Source organism: Pelodiscus sinensis, chromosome 8 (assembly GCF_052426305.1).
Source record: "Pelodiscus sinensis isolate ZL-2025 chromosome 8, ASM5242630v1, whole genome shotgun sequence".
Taxonomy (NCBI): Eukaryota; Metazoa; Chordata; order Testudines; family Trionychidae; genus Pelodiscus; species Pelodiscus sinensis.
Window position 1 is genome coordinate 20,270,631 of NC_143059.1, and position 20,465 is coordinate 20,291,095.

The window sequence follows — 20,465 nt, forward strand, 5'->3', positions numbered from 1 at the left end:
ACACGTTACACACCTCCTCGCATAATCATGCTCGTTCGCATTAAGCTTAGGATGCCACCAGGTGTCTGACATCTGGTGGATAACCCTCCATGCTCCGTCATGTCCCAACATGTGATATGCTTGTATCATAGTTCCCATCAGCACATTTGGTAACATTAATGTGTTCCCTGAACCTCTCCAAGTGTTATCATCACACAGTTTGCCCCCATTATCCATCTATAACCACTTCTCGGTCTTGATGCAGCTTGTTGAATGTCCTGTAATTCAAAAAAATTTGGGGTTTTTATGAGAGGCTGTGTTGCAGCAATCAATTGCGTATCTTTACCTTCCACTGCTGCTTGTTTGGCTAGTCTGTTCCTTTTGTGCGGGCCCTCACTTTTATCACCACTACTTTGATAGGTTTCTGCATGGCTGCATTAAGTTTCTCCACTATCCCCCCATTTTGTATTGGGGATCCTCGATGTACTCGTCAAGAATCCCCGATTTACCCACAAACCCAAATTCATATCTAGAATCGGTATATATGTTTTGTGACAGAGCAGGGGTGCCTATTGGAATCTGAGAGGTGGACGGGCATTAGCCCATCCATATCTAAAGGACCTCCCCCCAGCCTATGGAGAGGGTCCTCTGAGCCCAGGAAACAAAGTAATTACTTGGACAAATAAAAGGAAAACAGGGACGGGTGTGAGGGTCAAAGGGCTAAAACAAGGGAACCGGATGGGGACACCCGAGTAGAGAACACTGGACAGTGCCCACTGCCCCTCGAAGGTCTCGAGAGAGCCAGTGGACGCCGCCCAGTGGAACTCTGCCCAGATAGGTGAGCGGATGCAGCATCGGAAATAGACCCCACAGTCGCAGTTCCCTCCCTCAGCCAACCTCTGCTTCCTGGTCTTATAAATTACCATCTTGGTGATAGCCAGGGAGGAGGTTGACCAGGAGGTCCTGCGACTTTGTGGTGCCTCGGAAGGGGTGTACATAAATTAACAGGTGAGGGTAGAAGTGCAGCCAGAACCTCAACAAAAGGTTCTGGAGGAGCCGAAAGAGGGGCTGTAACCTGGCGCACTCAAGGTACACGTGCGCCAGGTTCTCCCTCTTGCCACAGAAGGGGCAAGTATTTGGAATGGGGGTGAACCACGCCAAATACACACCCGTGCTCACAGCTCCATACAGGATTCTCCAGCTGATGTCCTCGGTGGGCCGCGGAACCAAGGTTGAATAGATACCATCCCACTGGGTCTCCCTACCCTCTATTGATGGTAGGAGGTCCTGCCACTTGGTGTCTGGGTGGGACATGAGGGTGGGGAAATGGAGCGTGTGGAGCACAAGCGTGTACAGGTGACTCTTTGGCGCGGTTCGGAAGGGGACTGGCTGCAACGCGTGTAGCCGGCTCAGGTGACAAGCGGGGAGGCAGTCGGGGAGGTACACAGGGCTTGGGGCTGATGGATAGATCGGGCAGGCCGGGGATGAGGGGCGGGAGGGGTGACCCCTCTCACAGGATCTTGTCGAGATAAACCCAAGCGGTGGGCAGCAAAGCATCCTTTACCTCCTGAAGTATGCACCGGGGAGTACGTAGGGTGGAGAGCCTCATGTGCTGGGCGAGCGCCTGAGGATCCACCCAGTCTCCCCAGCGGTAGTCCAGGAGGTCTCCGACTCTGGTGGTTTCTGCCAGGACAAACCTCCGGCGCACCGAGGGAGACTCCGACACCTACACTTGTAGATGGGGATTGTGTATCAGGGGCTCCGCGAGAAGGTCTGCCCCCACGGTGGCTCCCAAGGACCTGGTCACCTCTAGCAGCTTCCAGGCCCGGAGGAGGTCCTGGTAGAAGTCTGGCAGCCCGGAGGGGTCTCGCAGAAGAACTCTCAAATAAAAGAGCTGCCGGTCATATCGGAGCCCTCAGAAGCGGCGAAGGAAGGCGTGCGCAAACGTGCTCCACGCCGGACTACCTGCATCAAAGAGGAGTCTCTGCAGGGCCCGGAGGCGGAGGACGTGAACCCGCGTGCGCAAACACGTCAGGCCCTGCCCTCCCTCCTCCAGGGGGAGATGGAGAACCCCTGCAGGGACCCAATGCAGTCCTGGCCAGAAGAACCGCTCAACCACCCTGGCCTCTAAACCTTGCCAGTTCTCCGGCGGAGAGGGATGCGTGGCAGAGAGAAAAACGCCGAGATAGAGCAGCGGACCCGCGCTCCACCGGACGGCTTGAAGCGCGGGTGGGAGGAAGCCTGCCTGCCACCCGGCCCCTACCACCAGGCCAGAGCTCTTGACCCAGTTGACCCGGGCGGAAGAGGCCGCCGAGTAAACGACTTGGCAAGCCTCCACCCACGCCAGGTCTCCCGGGTCCTGGACAACGAGGAGCACGTCGTCGGCATACGCCGACAGGACCAGCCTCGTCTCCGGCTCACGGAGCACCAACCCCGTCAACCTCTTGCGAAGGAGACAGAGGAAGGGCTCCATGGCCAGAGCGTAGAGCTGGCCCGACAGCGGACAGCCTTGACGTACTCCCCGCCTGAAGCTGACCGGTGTGGTCAGGGTCCAGTTGAGCTTGACCAAGCACTCTGCAGAGGCATACAGCACCTGGAGAAACCCCACAAAATGGGGCCCGAAGCCGAAGGCCCGCAGGGTGCCCAGGAGGTACCCGTGGTCCATCCGGTCGAACGCCTTCTCCTGATCCAAGGACAGGAGGGCGAACGACAGATCGTCCCTACACCCGAGCTCTAAGAGATCCCGGACCAGAAAGAGGTTGTTGAAGATGGTTCGGCCCGGGACGGTGTAGGTCTGGTCTGGATGAACCACGTCTGCCAGCACAGACTTTAGCCTTAGGGAGATGGCTTTGGCAACGATTTTATAGTCCGTGCTGAGGAGCGAGACGGGACACCAGTTCCTCAGATCGCGGAGGTCCCCCTTCTTGGGCAGCAAGGCAAGCACGGCTCGCCTGCACGATAAAGGGAGGAGCCCGCTCTCCAAGGACTCGGCCCAGACCTTGGTAAGGTCCGGGCCGAGGACATCCCAGAACACGTGGTAGAACTCCACGGTCAGCCCGTCCATGCCCGGGGATTTATTGGTGGGCATGAGACGGAGGGCTTCCGAGAACTCGGCCAGGGAGAGAGGCAGCTCTAGCCGGTCCCGGTCGCCCGCGCCGACCGTCGGGAGTTCGTTCCAGAGAACCCTGCGGGCGTCGGCGTCGGTCGGATCCGGGGAGAAGAGAGAGGCGTAGAAGGCACGAGCCCTCTTGCGCATCTCCACCGGATCTGTGAGGGGGGTGCCGTCCTCTGCCAGAAGGCACACGATGTGTCTTTTAGCCCCCCTCTTTTTCTCCAGGGCATAGAAGAAGAGGGAACCTCGATCCATCTCCCGAAGGAGATGGATACGAGAACGAACAAAGGCACCCCGGGCTCGAAGGTCTTCGAGGGCCCGGAGTTCCTCCCGCTTCTCCCGGTATGCTCCGCAGAGGGGCGGATCCTCGGAGCCGGTGGCAAGCCGCCTCTCTAGCTCTAAAACCTCCCGCTCCAACTGCTCTATGACCGCATCCCTCCGCCGGCTGGCCCCCCGGGTGTAGTCCCGGCAGAAGAGCCGCGTGCGCACCTTGCCCACATCCCACCACTGCCGTGCCGAGGGAAAGGCGCACCGCCACCCGCGCCACGCCAGCCAGAACTCCCGGAAGGACACTACGAAGCCCACATCCTCCAGCAGGCTGTTATTGAAATGCCAGTAGGCCGGCCCCGGCCTCTCCGAAGAAAGAGAGGCCTTCATGGCCACTAAATGGTGGTCCGAGAATGGGGCCGGCCTGATGCCAGAGGAGTGGGCTCGGAAGAGATGATTGCGAGACAGATAAATGCGGTCCAACTGGGATTGGAAAGACCGATGACCCACCACCTGGACGTAGGTAAAAACCGTTTCCTCACCCAGGTGGAGGTCACGCCAGACGTCCACCAGGGAGTGATGGTCTATTATCTCCCTGAGGACGTCCGTGGTGGCCGGGCACTGCTCGGGCCCCGTACGGTCCCGGTCCTCGAGGGTGCAATTGAAGTCCCCGCCCAGAACCAGGCACTCGCCAGGATCCAAAGAGCCGAGGAAGGCAGACGCCCACTGATAGAAGCGGAGCCTCTCCGAGACGGATGATGGGGTGTAGATGTTGACAAGATTTAATATCAGCCCCTCTATCCAAACCCGGAAATGTAGCAGGCGACCCTGCACGACCTCGGCGGTCCCCAGCACCTCGGGCTGCAAGTTTAGGGAGAACAGGGTAGCCACCCCGGCTTGACGGGCCGACAGGTGGCTGAAATAAACCCTGTCCCCCCACTCCAGCTGCCAGCTAGCCTCTGCGGCCAGAGCTGCGTGGGTCTCCTAGAGGAATACGACAGAGTACCTCCCCTTCCGAAGGAAGGAGAGTACCTGACACCTACGGAGGCTGGACCTGCAGCCCCGGGTGTTTAGAGTGGCAATGATGAGCGCCGGCATCGAGAGGGCTGGGGAAGATCCTTCTTGGCGGGAGTGCCAGCGACCCCCGTTGGGCCTCGCAGCAAACCGTGACCGTGCCCAAAGGTAAGAAGGGCGTCACGGAAGCTGCGGACCCGCTGGTAAGCCGCGGCCTCCCGCCGCCCACTCCCTTTACCCTCCCCTAGGAGGGCCCTTACTATTTGTAGGATGAGATGAAAATCTCCCCAGCGCTGAAGGGCGAGAGCGACTTTGTTCTTGGAGCCTCGGATGTCTTCCAAGAAATCACGCATCTCGCCCTTCAGCGCATCTGGCATCGGGGCCTCGGGCCCTCCAATGCCTTGGGGCCAGACTTCTCCCTGAGTCCCGTGACCCATCGACACCAGGTTGCGGGGTGTCTGAGGTCCCTGCTGGGAGGACAGTGGCGGAGGGAGACCGGCCCCAGACGTGCTGGGAGCAGGAGAAATGAAGACCGCCTCCCGGGGGCCAACGTCTAGAGTAAACATGGCAACCCCAGGGGCAGCAGTAACAGAGTAAGGGGAAGAGAAGAGTTCACGCAGGGGATCAGGAAAGGGAGGGAGACGAGTAAGAGGGGTAGGGGGAAGAAGCGGTGGAGGATTGGGGAAGAGACAAGGATGGGGGGGAGGAGGAAGGGGGGCAGGAAGCTCAGTTGGGAGGGGGGTGGAACAGGGATCAGGAGAAGGAGGTGGGCGAGAAGCCTCAGTGAAGGAGGCATCAGGATGCGGTGCCTCCTTGCAGGGCAGAGAATCGGTGGCAACGGTAGGGGTAGTGGTACTCTCTCCAGTGTTGGGCTCCAGTGCCACAGAGAGTGCAGCACCAGAGGCCTCAGCACCGGGGGTGACGGATATTAACGGGACCTCCCTTCCGCTGAGAGCCTCAAGGGTTTCGGCGGCCGCGGCCGAAACGCTGCCGATGGCTGGGCAGACGGTCGCACCGTGGGGCAACTCAGAGGCAGGGAGAAGAGATAGCAACGAGTCGGAAGGGGAAGGAGAGGTCTGTTGTTGTCCTTCCAGGACCTGATGATTCCCCTCTGAGGCAGCCGGGGTCAGCCCCAAAGCCTCCACCTCCTGAGAGAGGAAGGTGAGCCCGCTGCCCGCCACCAGATGGTGATCTTTGTCGGTGGCAAGGTCAGCGGCCACCCCCTCAGCGGAGGTGAGAACAGTGGGAGCATCCCACAGATGCCCCCTCTTGCAGGGACCCCGGGAGGGAGGTGTTCACCTCTCCCGCAACCGCCGCGGTCACCTCAACCGCTTCGCGGTGCTGTGAATCGTTCGAGGGCTCAGAGGGTGGGACGGTTTCAGCGTCCATCCCCATAGGTGCAGGGAGGTTGTCCTCCTCCTCAGTGGGCGGGGTGGAATGCCGAGCACGCTTTCGGCGCCTCCCTGTTGTAAGCTCCCATCCCTCGGAAGAAGGGGGCTGGCCCTGATTGGAGGAAGAGCCAGGGGACAAGGGCGCTGGTAGGAGGGCAAGGGTAGATGAGGGCTGGGCAGCAGGGGAAAGGGATGCCTCCCCCCGAGGTAGGTCCTGCCCGAGTCCCGTCACTGACCCCGCCGCCCTCTCCTCCGCGGGCCCGGCCTTGCCTCTTTTGGCGGTGGCAGCAACAGCACCCGCACGCTCGTCTGGGCCCTGCGGAACCCGAGCGGGATTGACGACGGTCACGGTTGGAGGAGGGGCGACCCCAGGGTTCGGACCGTCAGGGCCACCGGCGATGGTAGGGCCGGTGCCCTCCCGGGCATCGGGGGTCCCGGGTGCCTCTCCAAACCGGGCCAGGGGACAGTCCCTTCGGACGTGCCCCGTCGCCCGACAGCGAAAACACCGGGCCTCCCCCATGGTGTAGTACACCCGGTACCGGGCCCCTTGATGGGGCACCAGAAATGACCCTTCGAGGGCTTCTCCACCACGTCCCGCCGGCAGTAGTTGGATTTGTACCTGCCGGCGAAAGGAGAGGATGTGGCGGAGGGTAGGATCTTTGCAGCCCAGAGGAAGGGGACTCAGGACTGACAGAGGCCTCCCCAGGGTAGAGAGGAAAGGCAGTAGGGCGGCATTGGGGAGGAAGGGAGGAACGGAGGACAAAACCACCCATACGCCCAGGTCCTCCAAAGGCTCGAGGGGAACGTGGACATCCCCCACCGCCAAACCCCTTTCCACCGCCTCCTGGGCGGCGGCCTCGGACGCCAGGAAGAATACCACCTTCCCGAACATCCTAGAGGCCGCCACCACGGCCGCGGGCCCCACCACGCGTGCCAACGCCCGCACGTAGGTTTCCACATGGGGCGAGGCCGCCACCAAGAGACAACGGACCCCGTGCCTCCTGGTCAGGGTGGGAAAGGGGCCGTGGCCGCCGGGGATGGTATTCCGGGAGGCGGCTTGGGAGGCGGCAGGTGGGAGGGTGGCGGCTACCTGGGCGTACGCCCTGGGGCCCGGGACACCGTTGCCCCCAGAGCTGGTGGAAGGAACAGGGGAGCGGGAAGGAGGGGGGGCCGCGGCCAGCAGATGGGTCGCGACCGGGGAGTGAGCCCTCGCCTCAGGAGGTTTTGCCTTCCGGGCGGGGCTCTTGCCCTTCTTGGTCCCCCGGCCCTTCCTACCCCTCAGGGGAAGTTCTTTAGAGGTGACTGGAGGTGCCGCGGCAGAAGCGGTCGAGGCCCTGGGGTCCTCGTCCATTTTCGCCCCCTCTACCATAGTGATGGGGGCCCCGGCAGCCTCAGAGGGGTTCTTGTTTTTAGGGGTGGGCGAGGAAGGTCTGGCAGGGGTGTCGATGGACAACCCCTCCATTGTGGTTATAGGTGGGAAGGAAGGACAAACAAACAAACAATTAGGGGAGGACCAAAAACACCAGGGGAGGGAACAAGGAGGGAGAGGGAGGGGAGGAAGGAGGTTCACCGCTCCCCCCCACTAGGCTGGAAGTGGGGTGGAGGGAGACTGTTCAGAAAGGGGAAAATGTAAGGAGTAAGGAATACAGCTCCCAGCACAGGACGGTAAGAGCGGCTCCTCCAGCTGCACTGGGAATGTGAGAGGGTCATTCATTGAAAGGCATGTGGGAAGTGAAACGGTGTGTGTGTGTGTGTGTGTGTGTGAGAGGCTCAGGCGCCAAATGAGATGACAGAGGGGGCATGGGCACATGGGTAGAGGAGAGGGGATGCAGGCTGTGCGAAGGGGCCTACTCAAGAAAGCAGGAGGGCAGCAAGATACTTCAGGCCGGGGGCGGGGAGAGGAGGGGGGAAGGAAGCTAGTGTGCCCACAGGCACCTGAGTGGCAGGCTCTCTGTACCTGCTGCAGGACCCACCAGAGCAAGGGAGGGGCAGGGAGGCAAGCAGTGGGGCCAAGGAAGAAGATAGCCCCTGCAGCACTTGGGGCTGGGGAGGGAGCAGCAACAGCAGCAGCAGAAATGCAGGGGAGACAGCAAGGAGCAGAGGGAACCACCCCCAGTCCCAGCACCCCACAAAAGCTGTGCCAGCTGCCACCTAGGGGCCCAGATGACAAGAGGCCCCTCACAAACACTCCCTTCCCCCCCCACCAACTTGTGGAGGGGAATTAAGAACCCCAGGAGTTGCTGTAAAGCAGCCCCCTTACCTCCTCCACTCCAGAGGGAGTAGCAGCTGCAGGAACGGTGAAGTTCAGGCCTGCAACTGTGAAAAAGGGGCCAGGCAGTCCCCAAAGAGATGGAAAAAGGGGGTCCCGCTCCCCCCACCAGGGTGAGGCAGCAAAGTCCCCCCTGTCCACTCCCACACCCCCAGCAGCTCCTGCAGCCAGCTGAGGGGTGGGGGATGGGGAAAGGCTGCCTGCAGACAGAGCAGGCAGAAAGAAAGAAGAGGGGACCTGGCCCAGAATGTAGCCAGGGCCTGCCTGCCACAACCCCACTGGCCCCCCCACACACTCCTCCCAAAAAGTGGAGGGAAGGGGTGCAGGGAAGGAAAAAGCACAAGAAGCCCAGACCAGCAGCCTGCTGTGCTCAGTGGAAGAGGGGTTCCTTTTCCACTCCAGTCAGGAGACAGAGCTTGGTGGAAGGGGAAAGAGATGGAGAGAGTCAGCAACCCAGGCTAATTAGGGGCAGCTGGGACAGGGCGGCTGCAAAATCAATTAAGGCCCAGGTGAAACTAATTTGGGCTGCCTGGATGCCTATTTAAGAACTCTCCCTGGGGGCGAGAGCTGAGAAGGTGTTTGGAGAGTTGTGAAAGAGTATGGAGAGAATTGAGAAGGAGTTTGGGAAGCTGTGAAGGAGTTTTTGGAGAGGGGAGGAGTTTGAAAAGAGAAAGACACTGGAGATGCCATGAGAACAGCATCAACCTTGTTAAAGACTACAGAGATACAACAAATCTCAAACAAAGGTGAGTGAGCCATATACTCTGATTCCTAGACTTTGGGACAGTGGGCTGAACAGGGGCCCAGGAATCGGACTGACCCTGCCACAGTTTACAGAATGACCTTTTGCAGCATCATATGCTGCATCTAACACTGTAGTTCTGCTACTTGTGCAGATGCCCCAGGTAAACTGCCATGCACCACCAGCTGCCCTTCTTAAGTACAAACAGCCCATCCTGTGTGTCACTTGCTGCCTACATAGAAGGAAGAACCATCCACATATAAGCAATGGGCGCCAGGTATTTCCGTTTATTTTACCAATGGAAGGTCCATGGACTCTTCCTCAACACAGTAACGATGTGAGTGTCCCTCATCTGGGGTAGGCACGAGAGGGGCAGGGTTTAGCAATGATGCTCATGTACTGAAGGCATTAGCAAGCTTGTTTCCCATTGAGTCCATCTTGCCATGTGGACTGCTGAAGAGTTCTTTCCTGATAAAATAGCAAGGACAGCGTGAGGCATGACAATATTTACATCCTGTGCACCAATAAGTATTGAGGCCTGACTTAGGGCCATAGAAGCTCTTTCCATTTCCTGGAGGCATGGTGGCATTGCCTGAGTGACAGCATCTAGTTTAGAAGAGTAGTATGCTACTGTGCGCTGTTTGTCCCCATGTTTTTGTGTTAACACTGCTGCCATATTTCCCTCACTGACGTGTGTACGATGGAAAAGGCATTAATGGATTAGGAAGTCCCAACCCTGGGGCAGTACTTAGCTTCTGTTTTGATGTGATAAATTAATATTGACATTCAAGTGTCCGTTCAACTGCATCGTGTGGTCCACCAGCACCCTTCAGGAGATCATTAAAGGTCTGGACAATCCTTGAATAATTGGGGATTTGAATTCAGCAGAAATTGAATAGTCCCAACACTTTCCTAACTCCCCTGACCGTAGTTGGTCATGGGCATGCATTAATAGCCTCAGTGCGGTCAACAGTTTAAATGCTTGTACCCTTTCAATATTAGGTACCCCAGATATGATACTTCCTTCTTTGCAATCTGAGCCTTTCTAGCATTACTTTTTACTCCACTGTCTGCCAAGTGCTGCAGGATCACTTTTTAAGTCTTTCATGTGCATTTGGCAATCTGGTGAGGAGGTAAGAAGATCAACATACTATACAACATAAGAAGCCATGTCTGTCAGCTTTGCCAGCACATCAGCTAACGCTCTACGAAACAAAGTAGGTGAATTATGAAAACCCTGGCTTAAGCAAGTAAAGATATATTGCTTCCCTTTAACAGTAAATGCAAACCAAAATTGAATGTTAGAGTGCACAGGAACAGACCAAAAGCCATTGCTAATGTCCAAGGCTGAAAATACTACATGATCACTAGGTACAGTAGAAAGAATAGCACTAGATTCAGCAACTGTGCCTGTCTGCATGAATGTTAATATTTTGATAATCCATGGTAAGCCACCATGATCCATCTGGCCAGATAGGTGAATTACATTTTTGACTGTATTTCTTTTACAACTCCCCTCTTTATCAATTCTTTGACTGTACTTTCTACCGCTACCAGGGCCTCTGGCTTAATCCGATAAGGACATGTGGGAGAGGAGGGTTTCCTGTAATCACCACTGGTGAGACATTCATCAAACCAGAGTCGAGTTTATTGGCTGCCCACATTCCCTGGCAGATCAGGGAGCACCTGCACAATGCACACACGCTCATGTGGAGAAGAATAGATCAGAGGCACGTTAGTACTAGACTCTTGATGGTATTTGCAACAAAGGTGACTCGCCCAAATTTAAATGACACCTCAATTTTCGTAATGTCAGTTCCTATTATTGTACCTTCGGTTTGTTTTGGCACATAATAAAATCACCCCATCCAAAAATGTTCTTCTGCCTCCATCAAAAGGGGCTTTGTCAGGTATGCTTCATACTTGCTCCCCCTAACCCTGTTAAAGTAGTAAATTTAGAAGTCAAAGGTAATCCTGGAATATCAGTTATGGATACTGAAGCTCCCGTATCTATAAGGATTTTACACAACATGCCCCCAACCCTAGCATTTAGATATGGACATGCAGATGAGCCATATTGGCTCACTGCAATGGGGGCTGAAAGCCCCTAATCAGAGGATTTTTTTCATGGCGTTGAGGATTTGTATTAATTGTTCCCAAGACAGTCTCAAGAGGGTCTTTACCCTTGTTACTAGGGTAATTCTTGGACCAATGCCCTGTCTGGTCACATTTCATACACCAATCAGCTCTTCCACCCCCTCTCTTATAACATTCCTTTTTGTGTAGGCCCAAAATTCCACAGTTACTACAATTAACACCTCCTACATTTGCTGCTTTAACTGCAGCAACAAAGCTATCTTCCAAACTCATGTTCAGTTTTCCTTTTCCTGTCTGTCCTCGGGTTTGCATTCTGTGCACCCTGTTCCTGATTGTGTTTGCTAATGTTTGAATCCCATGTTAATAATTTAGCATAACCCGGAGGCTGAAAGCCAGTTTTCAGGGCTGCCTTACACAGGCCACATACCCCGTCAAATATCCCCTCTATGAATACAGCATCTTCACAAGTAGCATTCTGTTGACCCCATACTGTTGATATAACTCAAACTTGTCTTCTACATATTTTTCAAATAGCTCATTTGGATGCTGTTTTCAGTTAGCATATAATGAGTACAAATTAGTACCCGGCCCCAAAGCCACCGTTACAGCCTGTTGGAAATTCCACACTACAGTTTCCTTATCAGCTGAGGAGGCAAAAATAGCAGTTGCCCATGCAGAGTTTTTAAAGCCACCAGCAATTCTACTCCCGGCTGTGCCAGGACACTTTGCTTTTACCATGGTGAAAATATCAAAAGCATGTAAGCCTCCCACTACCATCCACTCGTGTACCTTTTCCCAGAACGGTAGGTTCAGGTTATTAAGCTGCAAAGATGGCAATTCTTTTAACATGCTCCTCAAGTCCGATGGACTCATAGGAGTGTGCTCTAAACAACTAACAGTAGCAGGGTCCCCTTCCCCTTGATTAGGATTAGGAACAGTGTGCATTCCCACTGGAGCAATGAAACCAGATTGGTATCCCCACATTCCGCATGTAGGGGTCCAAGGGTGCTGAAGGACAAGATCTCTTTCCCTGCAAGGCTGCTTCCTTAATACGTTTTTGCTTCTGCTTGCAGTTTTTCTACCTCTGCTACTAACTCTCCCACCCTTCCTTTTAGCATATCACACTTTCTAAGCAGCTGTTCATAATCAACAATTAAACACATACCTGACATTTTGTCATTCTCTTTGCTGTTTTTTTAACCCCATACGCCAACTGGCAACATAATATGGATGTTTAGTTGGGTAATCCTCATGTGTTGGATATCCTTGTTTCAATGCCTTGTCATACCGAGACAGGGCAGATTTTACACCCAACAACCTTACATCTACACTGAGGACATCGTCTTCCTCTGATAAATATTGTGGTTTATAAACAATCAGTATTGTCGACCTATAATGGGGAGTGGTCATCCTTCTTTATTTCAGTCACACAGCCAAAATATCTCAACAAAAAAACTAAAACTTACTACCACAATTATAAAAGCACAAATTATACACTCTTGATACTGTGGATCACTATATCACTTCATCTGTCCACCTTTTTTTAACCTAAATTTTCTCCAATCTCCAAATTTTTAAATACAATTCTGTTTACAGACTAATAACTATTTATTCAAATCAAAACACCCCAGACTGAAATGCCCAATCAGCAGATTAATCTATTTTCCAATTTATTTGAAAAATGAGGAGTAACGTTCATTTGAACCAAGGGGTTTGGGACGAACTAACACGTCCCAGTGTGCACTTCCTGATTTGAAATGGCTGTGATTCAAACTAGTGTGCTGGCGAGATCATGCTAATCAAGCGTGGGATATTTAAATTTTGAATGCTTGCATTTGCATCCTTAGTTCGAACTAGTGCGCAAGTGTAGATATACCTTCTCTTAGACCAGGGGGTTTCAGAGTTTAATAGCAGGCCAACCTGGGTAAGTTTCTGTTGGGCTGTGAGACACTTTGTTGATCTATGGAGTCTTGCAGTTCCTATTGTTTGTGGTTTGCTGTTTTCAGACAATGGGAGCTGTGGGAAATGGTGTGGGCGAGGCTGTTGCTTCCTGTAGCTTCCCTGGGCTGGAAATGGCAAACTGCAGCTAATGGGAGGTCTAGGACTCCATGCCTATGGACACTTAGATAAATACAGTGTCTCGCCAGTGGCTTACTGGGCAGGCCAGTGATCCAACTTTGAAACTCCCTTGCCTTAGATGGTATTAAAGATGGCCAAAATTGTCATTTGGGGGGGGGGGGGGGGGAGGGAGAGGAGAAGTTAGCTAAGATGGGCTGGAGCTGTCATTGCGTTTTTTTTTTTTGTTTTTTTTTAAATAGTCCCATCTTGATTCCTAGAAGACAAATACATGGCAAAAGGGATGAGGAAAAAACAGCAAAGGTAAAAAATGCAAGCTTCTGGCTCTAGTTATAGAATCAGAATTTAAGGCCAGAAGGGGCCATCAAAAGACATCATCTAGCTTCACCTCCTGTGTATCATAGGCCAATAAACTCCCATTAAACCTGACAGCTAAATTAGACCAAAGTACTACAGTCAACAGGACACTAGAGTGTTATGTGCCACAAACAGAGTGTAAGAGGGATCAAGGTGTATTAGTGCCTGATAACTTTGCAATGGCACAAATATTTAAGCATGACATACCCAGATAATCTGGTAAGTAACTGGCACCCAGATGCTGGAGAGGAAGGTGAAAAATCCCCAAGGCCACTGCCACTTTGATCCAAAGGGCACATTGTTCCTGAGCCTACCATAAGATGATCGGTTAGCCCCTGTGCATCTCAGTAAGAACCAGACAGCCAAGCACCTGAGAGAATGCTCACAGCCCTGGCCTTCCCTGCTCAATGTCCCATTTCCAGCCCTGGTCATCCCTAAACCTTGGAAGAAGGAGAGCAAATGAAACCTCCCAGAATACACTGGAGAGGGGGAGGGATATCCCTTCCAGGTCCCTTCAGGTATCATGTTGAAGCATGATCATTTAGGAACATAAGTCAGAAATGAGGTGGATGAGTGCTATTTCCTCTCATTACAAGCCACACCATCATCAAGTTGCACTCATAAACTTGTCTTTTAAAACCAATTAAATTGTTTGTCCACAACTCCAATTGGGAGGCTGGAAATAGTCTTCTAATTTCCAGCCTGAACTTGTGTGCTGCTGGTTTTATCCATTTGTTCTTGTGCCAACACTATCCTTTAGCTCAAGTAGCTCTCCACACTCTGTCATATTTTCCCCTCTTTTTTACAGTCACATGATATTGGTAACTCATAATTATCTTATCAACCCACATATCCAGGTCTCTCTCAGCTCTCACTTCCAGCTGATGAAACTCCAACGTATAACAATCTTCTTGCCCTTCATATCGAATTTCATCCCATTTCTGACTCTCTAGTCTTCACAGTAATCTTGCTGTTGACTCACTAGCAACATTCCTGCTGGAAAAACACAGGCACAACGTACAGTCTTATTTGCCACTGAGACCTCAAACTTGCATCAGACTGTTTAGGGCATTGCTTTTAGCTGCTTGCTTCTGGTCATAGATTTATAGCAGTGTAGCAAAATATGCAGTCTGGGCTGGCTATGCCAGACTCTTCTTAGACCAGAGATAGGCAATAAATGGCAGCAGTTCGCCAGGGTTAGCCCCTATATTTACCTCGACACCCGCAAATACGGACAATTGCAGTTGCCGTTGGCCACTGATTGCTGTTCCTGGACACCTTTTCCTGCATCTCCCATTGGCTGGGAACAGCGATCCACCACCAATGGAAGATGCTATCTACCATATCTGTGGAGGCACAGGTAAATGCAGCAGCAGTGCTCCATCAGGTGCTAACCCTGGGGAACTGGATCTGGCTCATGGGCCTGTATTTGCCCATCCCTGTGTTAAACAGATGGAAAAGGGAGAGAGAAAGGAAAGAAAAAATAAGGCATGGAAAAACAAAAGAATGCACTCGATGGGGCAGAGGAGGAATCATAGGGTTGGAAGAGACCTCAGGAGGTCATTGAGTCCATTCCCCAGCTAAAAGCAGGACCAATCCCAAAAAAATCATCCCAGTCAGGGCTTTGTCAATCTGGGTCTTACAAGCCTCTCAGGATGGAGATTCCACCACCTCCCTAGGGAACCCATTCCAGTGCTTCACCACCCTCCTAGTGAAATAGATTTTCCTAATATCCTGCCTGAATGGCTCAAGATAATGAAGTCCAAAGCAGACTGAAGAGCTTCAAAAGGATCTCACAAAACTGGATAACTGAGCAACAAATGGCAAATGAATTGTAATGTTGAGAAATGGAAAATAATGCATATTGAAAAATATAATCCCAATTATATGTACAAAATTATGGGAAGTAAATTAGCTATTGCCACTCAAGAGCAATATCTTAGAATCATTGTGGATAGTTCTCTGAAAACATCCACTTAATGGGCAGCAGAGATCTAAGAAGCAAATAGAATGTTAGGAATAATATTCTCTCTAATTCTTTAATTTCCTCTATTATATAAATCCATGGTGCACTCACCTCTTGAATACTGTGTGCATATGTGGTTGCCTCATCTCAAAAGATATCTTGGCTTTGAAAAAAGTTCAGAAAAGGGCAGCAAAAATAATTAGGGGTTTGAAACGGATGTCATATGAGGAGGGATTAAACTCAGACTTTTCCACTTAGAAAAGAGGAGACTAAAGGGGGTCTATAAAATCATGATTGATGTGGAGAAAGTGAATAAGGAAAAGGTACCTACTTGTTTCCATAACACAAGAACTAGGAGTCACCAAATGACATTAACATGTAGCAGGTTTAAAACAAACCAAAGGAAGCTTTTCTTCATGCAACACAATCACCTTGTGGAACTCTTTGCCAAAGGACATTATAGCTAGGATGGATAAGAATGGTCTCCATAGCCCTTGTCAGAAGCTGAGAATGGGTGACAGGTGAGGGATCACTTGATTACCTGCTCTGTCAATTCCCTCTGAGGTACCTGGCATTGTCCATTAATGGAAGACAGGATTCTGGGATAGATACAAGGTCAGCCTAACTCAGTATGGCCATTCTTATGTTATTCCCTGTGGTATATCCTAGAAATGTTTAAATTAGATACTAAATCCAATCTTAAATACTCTTTTTAGTATACCAATCTTTATATTGTACTTTTGTGCCTGAGAATAAAGCTTCCAAGATCAGCCTTAAATCTTAAATCTTGCTCTTCCCCTTAAATATGTTTAACGTGTATGTATGTGGGGAGGGTTACTAGAAGACTTTAAATGAAAGGTATTGGGACAAACTCATTCCTCATCGAATCAACAATGCACCCCCAGAATGAATTTGGGCCACTGAATTCAAATGTTACATATGTACAGTAAATTGAAAGATATTTGAATTTGAAATATAAATATAAAATGTCTATTATAAAATGCATAACTAATTTTATTTGCCTAGAATAAGAAACTCCCATGTACTGTTTAAGTTAATAATTAAAAAACCTTTGGGAAAGGTCTTTTAATTATTAACTTAACTGAGTCCAGTTAGTTATTCATCTTAACTTAAAAATTGATTTACCAGGGATAAAGATATGGGAATTTAACTACTTCCTTTCATCTATAAACATCATGGCACTATATCTACAGATAGTAGTATGATGAATCAAGACATGAAAAGTAAAACATCACTAAATGTTATATGATTAAATGCTATGGCTTCATCAAAACTATAACTGTGCTTCATGCCATTAGGCATCAAAGCCTTTAGGCGTCTCTGTGCCCCTTCACTCTATCACATATTTTTGTCAATCAAGTCACATATATACAACTTTTACACATCAGATGAATAATAGTTTTCCAAAACCCTATAGCACTGCTCCAGAGGAAGACTGCAACCTTAGCCATGTCTAGCTGCAAATGCACAAGTGGATTTCTTTCATTGTCTTATACCTCCCTTAAGGTCAGAGATGAGTTGTCAGTGTGAGTCTACACAGCAGCGTTATTTTGGAATAATGGTAATTATTCCAAAATAACAATGCACAGCAATTCCATTATTTTGAAATAACAGATGACTTCTGTAAACCTCACTTCATGAGGAATAATGCCTATTCCAAAATAGCTATCTTGAAATAGCTGTAGTGTGGATGCTCCCCAGGGCTATTTAAAGCAATGACTCCCCAGTACCTCCTTGGGCTCTAAATTGAGGTAGAACATTCACATTAGGTAAGCCTGCATAGACTTCCCTGTAGTGTAGATGTGCTATTTCAGAGTATTTCTTCCAGAATAGCTTATTTCAAACTAAGCGTGCAGTATAGATGTCTACGGTGAGTTTCAGAGTATTTCTTCCAGAATAGCTTATTTCAAACTAAGCGTGCAGTATAGATGTCTACGGTGAGTTTCAGAGTATTTCTTCCAGAATAGCTTATTTCAAACTAAGCGTGCAGTATAGATGTCTACGGTGAGTGTATCAGCCATTAACTGCTCCAACACTAATCTCAGCCACCAAGATAAGAGCAGTGTCAGCAAAATCACTGTTAGCAATCTTGAACAATTAAATTTTGGGGAGATTTTTTGGGGGGGAAGTGACTGGGCAGTAAGATACCTGTTTCCCATTGACTTCGGGAGTTGAATTTGCTCTTTTGAAAATCCCCCTTGAACATACATAGAAACGTACTACAGGCAGTCCCCGACTTACGCGGATCCGACTTATGTCAGATCCGCACTTACGAACGGGGCTTTTCTTGCCCCGGAGCTCACGGGCGGCGGGTCGCCACCTGTGTCCTCCGGGGTGAGAAAAGCTTCTCCCGGTCTCCCTGGTCTGCTGGGGGGGGGGTCCAGCAAAGCCGCTGCCCCCCCCCCCCCAGCAGACCAGGGACACCCGAGCAAAGCCGCCGCCTGGGCGGCTTTGCTCGGGTCTCCCTGGTCTGCTGGGGGGGGGGAGGAGGCGCAGCTAGTGCGCCCCTCCCCCCCCCCAGCAGACCAGGCTTTTGTTGTGGGATGCCTCGGGTAGAGCAGCTGGGGTGCTGCTGGGTTGGTCCAGCTGTTCTGTCCCAGGCTCCAGATTCAGCAGCTGTTGAAACTGATCAGGCTGATTCCAGGAAGCTGGGGGCAGAGCAACTCTGCCTCCGGCTTCCTGTAGTCAGCCCCTGGTCAGTTTCAGTGGCAGCAGCTGAATCTGGAGCCAGTTCCGACTTACATACAAATTCAAATTAAGAACAAACCTATAGTCCCTATCTTGTACGTAACCCGGGGACTTCCTGTATACAAAGCATCACTAAACCTTCACTAAATTTAAAATGAGCTAACTGTATCCTTTGGTATATATGGTTGTGACTATTTTCTTCCACTATTTGATCTGAGGAAGTGGGTCTGGCCCACGAAAGCTCATCATCTAATAAACCCTCTTGTTAGTCTTTAAAGTGCTACATTGTCCTGCATTTTGCTTAAGCCACCTCTAAGGAGCCTGGGATCATGGAAACAGGCATCAGTGCCACATGACAGACTCATGCATGCACTCAGGCAGCATCTGCTCCTGGTCAAGCATGATGATGCAGAGGAGATTGATCCCCTGCATGGGAAGCTGTTGGGGGGGAAGGAGGGAGCCCCAGTAACATTATCTCCAGAAACTGGCCTCTGCCACTCACACCCCTCCTCCGGTGGGCAGGGATAGAATTTCTCTCTTCAGGATGCTGTCAGTGCTGGACTTTGGGCATGTGGAACATGGAAAGAAGCTGAGCTACCCTGTCCCCCTCCCACCAACAGGCTTCTGGCCTGGCCAGCACCTTTCCATGCCTGGTTCTCCCTGTAATATGGAGGTAGTGATGCTCCCCTGGGACACTCATGCCCTGGCAGGAAAGTGCCCTCTGTGTAGGCAACAAATGGTCATGCTCAAAGCACATCACCATTGTGTGAACTGAGACTTTAGGTGTCAGCTTAGTGATTAGGGCCTCATGCTGCATCTCATGGCAAATTACCCACATGCTGATTCAGGACCATGATGAGCAATCCAGACTGGGGACCTCTTTACCCATGCCCTGGAACTCCTAAGAAAGCACAAGATCCTGCCCTCAGCTGACGGGACACCCACATGTGAGCCAGCATCCCCCTCCAGAAGCATGTTGCCATCACTATTTGGAAGCTCATCACAACAGAAAGCGAACCCTCCTTCAGGAACCAGTTCAGTGTGGGGTGATCGACCACTGGGGCCATTCTCATGCAGGTTTGGCTCTCATGCTATTGTCTCAGGAGGGTAGTGAAACAGGTTTGGGGTTCCCTACTGAAGGGGGGGGGAGTTGGACTCTCCATCCCTGTATGTTTTACAATCCTGCCTGCACAAAGCACTGCAGAGACTGGAGTAGTTGGGGGTTGCTCCTGCTATGGGAAGAGACTTAGGTTCAGGGACCTCCCAAGAGCTCTGGCAACCCTATGATTCTGTTTGTATCATCTCACAGGTGGTGAGGGCTATCAATGCCATCCTGCTGCACAGGATTGTCATCCTGGAAGACGCCATCGTCACTGGCTTTGCCACCATGTGCTTCCCCAACTATGGGAGAGGGGGCATCAATGGCACCCATATTCCTATTTGGGCCCCCAACCACTGGGCCTCTGATTACATCAACCAGAAGTGGTACTTTTCAATGATGCTTCATGCCCTCATGGATCACTAAGGATATTTCATCGACATTAAATTTGGGTGGTCAGGGAAGGCACACAATGGCCACATATTCCATAATCCAACCTTTTCAAAAGGATGCATGCCAGCCCTTTTTTCCACAACCACGCTATCAGGGTTGAGGACATGGGCATGCTCATGTGCATCATGAGCAATGCAGCCTATCCCTTGCTTCCCTGGCTTATGAAGCCCTTCAGGGGTCACCTGGACCCCACCAAGAAATGGTTCAACACCAGGCTCAGCAGGGCCTGCATCGTGGTGGAGGGCGTCTTCATCCATTTGAAAGGGAGGTTACAATGTCTCTTCACTCGCATGGACCTCGAAGAATGGAACCTCTCCCAGGTAATGGCAGCCTGCCGTGGCCAGTACAACATGTGAGAGAACAAGGGGGAGATGTTCCTGACAGGGTGGGGGGCAGAGGCAGAGTGGTTGGCCAGGGCCTTTGAGCAGCCATGCACAGCTACTATCTTGCAGGCCCATCAGGGGGCTGTCACATCTTCCCTATAAGGGGACTCTGCATTGCCCCTCTGTGCTTTTCCTCCTCCCACCCCTTTCCCTGTTTCCCTTTCTGCCTTCCTCTCCTCCTCTGTAGATACAATAAACCTGACTTTGTTTGTTTGGAAACAATCAATTTTTTTAAAATTTGGGGTAAATATAACTGGGGTGATACTGGAGAAAGAACCTGAGTGGTGGGAGGAAGAATGGGGAAGATGGTGGAGGAGAGGCCCAGGGCTGGGGCTGGGACTAGTTCCTGCCTTGGGTGCTCCTGCTGCCTGTGCAGGACCCTCAGTGGCCACAGGGTTAGGAGGAGAAGCTGCTAGACTGCTCAGTTGTGGTGAGCAGGCAGTCAATGGCAGCAGTGTATGCCATGCACATGCTATGGTTCTGCTGGGACAGCTGCACTGCACCACCTGGCAGGAGCTCCAAGTTGGCATCCCACCTCTGCTCCTGCCACT